The sequence below is a fragment of the Hemibagrus wyckioides genome, linkage group LG23 (genome assembly GCF_019097595.1).
Source record: "Hemibagrus wyckioides isolate EC202008001 linkage group LG23, SWU_Hwy_1.0, whole genome shotgun sequence".
In the NCBI taxonomy this organism is placed as follows: Eukaryota; Metazoa; Chordata; class Actinopteri; order Siluriformes; family Bagridae; genus Hemibagrus; species Hemibagrus wyckioides.
The window spans coordinates 5,837,666-5,845,083 of record NC_080732.1 but is presented as its reverse complement, the minus strand read 5'-3'; positions in this window follow the sequence as shown (position 1 = coordinate 5,845,083).

The window sequence follows — 7,418 nt, the reverse complement described above, 5'->3', positions numbered from 1 at the left end:
GTTCAAGAAGGGAGAAATCTTAAAACTCCTCAGTCACTGGTTTCTTGTGAACATGCAAAAAGTAAGTTTATTAAACTGTTGATTTGTTGCGTTTTTTTTATGCGTTTCCGAATCGACTGGTACTACTAGCTTGTAGTCGAATTCCTTATTCAACAACATGTATGCAACTTCACTATGTTTTGTCGTTAAACTCATACAAAGATGCCTACTCCTCCTTGATACACCACTACACATCACTCCACACCAAGCCAGTGCTATACACCACACTGCGAAAGGAGATTTTTGATTGAATCCAAGCACTATCTTCTGTCATAGCTTCACCACACACACATGCTCACCACTCATACCTATTGACCACAGGATTTTTTATTTTTATTTTTTATTAACTTGTTTATCTTATAATTTGTTTCGTATTCTGTATTTTTCCCCCTTGCTCTTATAAATGCTTAGCAGTACAATTTGTCATGACAATTGAATTGACCTGAACTGAGAGAGAAGAGAAGAGAAGAGAAGAGAAGAGAAGAGAAGAGAAGAGAAGAGAAGAGAAGAGAAGAGAAGAAAGGATAAGAGAAATAAGAAATAACTAATTAATAACATTAAATAACTGTGAAAGGTAAACAATAATAATAACAATAATAATATTAATATTAATAAGATGAAGAAGAAGACATTGTTGTGGTGTAAGAGCAATAAAATACTTCAGGAAAAGCTTTTCTAGGAAAATAGTTCACATCAGGCTGTCAGGGTTGGTATCATACCACCCCAGTGAGGATTATTTCCCTGTAATATCATACACCATTGTGTTTTATTTCATTCTTAATGTATAAACTTTAAAGATATCCCTCCTACTTGTATCACGTTAACACCAATCTAACTCCTGTGAAAGAAAAACTGATTCTGTGATTTCACATGGCTGCTACTAGTGTTTATAAGTCTAGGATGTCTTTTGGTCCATTTTTATAGGTGACAGTTGGCCATACATCATCAGAAAGCACATACGCAACTATATTTGAGACAGTGAGCAACTCGACATCAAGGTTTGTGAAGAAGCAGGAGGCTCCAACTCTTTATCAGCAAACTACAAACGAAATCCTCCCGGTTCTGACTAATCTAGTTAAGGTCTTCGTTTGCACGGCGGTTTTAAAGAGGCTAAACTTGAACCACGTCATGTGTCAGTGCGTGATCAATTATCCAGGAGAATGTCACTGAAGAAGCCAACCTGTCGTTAATATCATTAATACGTAAACAGAAGCTTCTATCCTAAATGACATACAGCACAATGGAAAGAGGGGTGGAAATGTCTGCCATAAAGGATGAATAGTAATTGAAGTGTTGAGTGACGATGACTGACAGACAGACAGACAGACAGATGGTAGAGTTCCATGTTCTGACTGAAGGCCAGAATGTCTTATGAAAATCAAATATATTGCATTATTTCACTGAAACAGATTACATTTGTGAATCACATCTAAATTATAAACATGTATACACATCTGTATTCATGTCTAACAATATATTCATACAGATGTTCCCAGTGAATCCACAAACCACCAGAACTACTGTAAAGCAGCCTGGCATGGATTCTCCAAGTCTGTCCTGAAATGCTAAACATCATTCTTCCTAAAAGATATTCCCTCAGCTGGTGTTTGGTTGATGGTGGTGGAAAGCAAACGCCCTGCCATTTGTAACCGAATCTACTTATCGACAAACAACACAACACAACACTCGTCTCATCACGTGTGGTAAAAGTCATTGCGGTATTTAAACATAGTCTTGTCTTGACTCGAATGATCTCTCTTCATGCTAAAATCGGAGGGGCCATTTAGAAAATTTAGCATATTCCATGTATTTAGATGTAATTTTGTTGTTTATTTTGATGACGATACGATGGCCGCAGGAGCATCATGGAAAGTTTAATAGTCGGTATCTGATTACTGACTGAATTGAATTGGATTACTGGATGTTCTTTCGCTATGTCATGTATCATATCAAAGCCTGACATTTACCGTATGAGGAAATCCCATTCAGCTAGCAAGATTTTCAGACATCTTTAAACAGACTGGCTTCTTTTTCCTACCATGACAATATAATCTCTCAACGAGGGCAACATTATTAAGTAAATAAAAAAATGTTACATATTTTGAATATACGTTCCTTATACTCCTGTTCATGACGTGTCTTTGTGTTGCTCCTGTCTCCACCCCGGTCCTGTCCTGTCCTGGTGTGTTTCCTGATTGTGTCCAGATGTTCAGTGTTCAGTTTATAATTATTGTCTATTTAATCCTCGCTGTTTCTTTGCAAAGGATTATCATGCATTTGTGTCGTTAAGTCTGAGCATTGTTTTCTAGTTTCAGTGTGTTCTGTGTTTCCTGGGTTCGATTATTGGATTTGCCCTAATAAATAACACGCCGTGTATATGCTCTCGCCCTCTAACTCTGACCGCATGTTACATATTTCTATGTTGTTGTAGTGAAGTATACACTACATGGCTAAACGTTTGCGGACACTTCAATATCGCACCCATATGTGCTCGTTGAACGTCCCGTTTCAGGTTTATCCGAAGAAGGTTTCCACTCAAGTGTGATTGTGGAAATTTTTGCTCATTAGAACATTAGTGAGGTCAGGCACTGACTGTTAGGCGAGGAAACTCGGGCTGTAGTCAGTGTTCTATTTCATCCCAAAGGTGTTCATTGGGGCTGAGTCAGAATCAGATATCTGTGCAAGACACTCAAGTTGTTCTACAACAACCTTGCCAAAACATTTCTTCATGGAGCTTTGCTTTGTGCACAGGGGCATTGTCAAGCTGGAACAGGTTCAGGCCTCTTAGATCCAGTGAAGGGAAATTATAATGCTAGAGCAGACAAAGACATTCTATACAAATGTGTGTTTACAAATTTGTTTGGTGGAAGACCTACATATGTATCTATATGTGATGGTCTGGTGTCCACAAGCTTTTAGGGTGTTTATGGATTCTCAAACGTATCTTATAGGCATTAATAAATCCTGTTGTTTTTGGCTGTTTTCTGAAACAACCAATGGGTTTCCTTGGACCATCTGACATATGTCTTGCTGTCTCATAACCCACACTAGCAAAGCTAAGTGACAAGTAATGAGCAGATTTTGACATGGTAAGGTAAGATAAGTAATCTTTATTGTCACTGTACATGTACAATTTGATATTTGGAGCTAGAAAGCACTAGATGCCATCAAGAGTAAAGAGTAAAAACAACAGAAATAATAAAATAAACACTTGTTAATAGACTTGTTCATCGCATTTCATTTGTAGCTCCAGTGCACAACTGAAAAAAGCAAACACCAAAACCAAGAATGTTTCAGGTGAATCATAGTTAAAGATGTGTGTTTCTTTTCCACAGAACTGCACCTTCTGCCTTTCACCAGCGTCTTTTGGCATAACAGGTGAAATAAAAATCAGTTCCTTTCTTGTGTGAAATATCCAAACTGAATCTATTTCCCAGATTAGTGTCAGTGTTTACACAGGCCGCTCCTGATCCCAGCCACATGGGAAAAGCTGCACTGTGTCAGAGGGTCAGATAGAGTTTCACATCAGCATAGCTAACAATGAGCTAAACACTCACACTGCTGCTGACAGCACCTCTCTATCTCTCCGTCTTTCCCTTCTGTCTCTCCGCTCTACCTTTATCTCTTTCCATATCGCCCTCTCTCTGTACCTCCATCTCGATCTCATCCTTTGTCCCTACTTTGTTTCTTTTTCTTCTCTCCTGCAACCTTGTTTCTTTCTCCCTTTCTCCTTTTCTTCCTCTTTCCCCCCCGACCTTCTACTTTTTTTCTCGCTCCCTTGCTCTCGGTCTCCCTGGCTTTTGGTCTTGCTGTGGTTTTACTTGCTCACAGGTATAAGTTGCCCGCAGGAAGCTATCAGTCTCAGGAAGCTGCACTTCTGACTCCTGGCCTTAATTCAGGTCAGAAAAAAAAGCTAGAACACACACACACACACACACACACATACACACGAATAAGATGCATGTCCTGAATTTGCTCTGTGACATTAATCTGGTTATAATAATCGAATCTGCCAGTCATAAACTTGATCAGATGGCCACTTCTTAAGCTCTAATATAAACGCTTAATCTAATATTGCTACTAAGTTTAGCAACCCAGGTATCTTACCACAGCACATTAGCTAGCTAGCTAGCTTGTTTTTTTTTTTTTTAAATCTAGCTAGCTAGCTAATGTTTATGTCTCTTCTAGTTGCTAGCTGACATTACGTTGCAAGTTAGCTAAAATCAGGCTACTAAAATCAGCATTTTTTTCAAGTTGAAAAGCTAATAATGTCACATGATCAAGTTTATTATTGTAAAACAGGGGGCTTGGTGGCTTAATGTGTTTGCCTTGCACGTCTAGGGTTAGGGATTCCTGTCTCTGGTGTTTACATGTTCTCCCTGTGCTTCAAGGTTTCTTCTGGGTAATCCAGTTTCCTCCCCTAGTCCAAATACATGTGTAGCTTGTAACATAGGCATTTCTAAGGTATCCATAGTGTGTGAATGGGTGTGAGTGTGTGAGATTGTGCCGTGATGGGTCGGTACCCTATCCACAGTGTCCCCCTGGTCCAAAACCCCACCCTACTTTCTTGGCCCTTAGTTTTCTTGGCCTTGTTATGCTTTATCTCCCCTGATTGGCTGCCATCAGTGGTCAAATAGTCTGACTTCTTTTATGTCTACATTTCGCTTATAAGGCACATTTGATGTATGATTATACGTCAATATAACAAGTTGAAGGAATAAAAAGGAGTTCAACCTTATTTTCTTAACCCTTGGTTTGTTTACTTGCATCGATTTCTCTCTCCCCTGATTGGCTAGCTGTCATGCTGTACTCAAACTTCTTTCATGCATAAAATTGAAGTCTTTCCTCCCCATTTTCTCCCTAATTTCCCCACTGGCCAGCTCTTTGTCATACAATACCTGTTCATGTGGCATCACAGTGCAGTGTAACACTTTCAGTGGAAAGTGCTGTCTACCCTCTTCTGCATACATGAGCTCACAAATGCCCATGATTGGCTAGTGTCACTATGATTGACAGAAAAGGGAGAAAGAGCATGTCACGTCTCTCACCCAGAAAGCATAGATAATTAGTTCCCATGGCTCCAGGCCACGATTAGCTACGGCACCTCAAGGATTCAAACTCGCAATCTCCCAACGATTTACTTTTCTTATGCTCCATTCCAGAGCTACCTTTGAGGACTTTCAGCTGGTGTATGACATGCAGTACTTCAGTATTTGCAGTTGTATCCTTTGTGGTACCCCAGGAAAACTAGTGATGTCACATGATCAAGTTTATAATCCGATGATCAAATATAACTTCGACTCCTAGGAAGCCTGTCACTCGGCAACATTAGGACACGTGAAGGAGTCGATGATCTTAGAAATGAGTGCGTAACCTTTTGGAATACTTCCCTTCCCACACACATACACACTCAGACACACTCGGACAGAAGGAGACCAGATGCTGAGGTCTGGTCTGCAGCTACTAAGTGTGAGTGTGTGAGAAAGATGAACACTGATCTCTGTTCAGAGTCACAAATCCAGGTGCTTTGGCCAGCTGGAGATGGACAGATGCTTTAAGGCAAAAGGACGTGATGCTCACCACCTGTCCACATGTACACACACAGACAGTCATCAACACACACATGAAACACTTGGACGAAACTTAAGAGTGGATAGAATAGCCCATATGTTTCCAAAAAAGACAGATGAGTGTAAATGAATTGTAATTTTTTTCTTCTCAGACAAGGAAAGGCCAGTGAACATAGGCTGGCCATGTTTTTTTGTTTTTTTTGCTGAATAACTGTGTGACCGGCTAAACCTGGCTTGACTTCTTTAATACTGTGTGTGTGTGTGTGTGTTTCTGTGAAAAGAGCAAGAGAATAACAGGTTTGTTGTTGCCGGGCTTTGGATTGCTCTATTAGGGCTACTTTGTTTCTTCTCCCTCCATCCGGGAACCAGACGGATCGAGCGGACGAAACGAGGACAATAAGCCTCTTCATCTCGCTCGCAGAGTTCAGCTTTCACAGGCTTATCAAGATCCTCGGCAGAGTGTGCTGAAAAGTCAATCACAAAGGTAAAAAAAGACCCCTGGGATTCATCTACCTTGCCTCCTCACTTTCTGCTCTGAGGGACCTGCGCTCTCACCGGATCTGGCGGAATTTACACACAGGGTTTCCTGCGAAGAGGAAGCTGCAAGGTGTGAATCTTTAGCTCGGCCTGAAAGGAAAATATATAGTTAGAGTGAACTAGTCATTTATAAGAAGTTATGAGAAATGCTATGATCACTAGGCGTATAAGTTCTAATTAATTTGATACTTTAAACATGACTAGCCTTCATGCTAGCTAGTAAACTAGATTTCACCACAGCATGGAGTGATCCTAGCTATTCTGCATACTTTCTACTATCTATATTTCATACTATCTATATCTATTTTAATTCTATTTATCTATCTATTGTTCTTGTCTTAGACAAGAATAAACCACACATTAGCATATTTATGTTTGCCTAGCAAAAATTTTGTAGCAAAAATTTTGTAGCATGTGTATTGAATTAGCAGTGCAATCTACACTGGAAAGTTTTTTTTGCCAGTGATATATATTTCTTAGTAGAAACCACTGGCGTTGATATTACCATATAATAGTTTAGCAAGATTAGCTTGTCTAGCTAGTCACTTAAATGCAGAACTATGCTTACATTGGCCTGCTAACTAGCTAACTTAATTAATTAGCTATTAGTAATTAATTATTAATTAGCAGTAGATGTCTGACATTATTATCTGACAAATTAGCTAACCGTAATCTAAATCTAGTTTATTGAACTATGTATACTGTAGAATAAAATCATCAGGCTAATTTTGGTGATATTCCCACAGTAAAAAATAAACCAATCCATTTTTTAATTCAAAACCAGTTTAAGATGGGGACATGGGAATCATGTCTGGTCCAATGGTCTGATCTAGACTGGTCTTGTAGTCCCTTAAAATACAGTAGCACCCCCATCTGCATGGGGGATAGATTTTTGTAAAAAATAAGTAAATTAATTAATTAATTAATGGATAGAAGATTCATTCATTATACATCCAAATAACATCATACTTTTTTTTTCTTTACCTAATAAATTGGGAATTTTCACTTTTTTCAAGCTCTTCATGACTACTCTTTGGCATTTCAGATTTGCCAGCATTGCTACTTTTGTCATTTAGGGTCATTATTAAGCAAAATAAGGGTACACACATGCACTGTAATACTGTGAGAGTTGATCTGATAACTAAGACAGCGATAGCTGAGAAGTGTTGGCTGGGAGCATATACAGTTTGGATACGCTGGACAAAGGGATGATTAAGGTTTTTCTGGAATTGTCTATAGAATTTCTTCAGATTGTCATCAACCAGCATTATG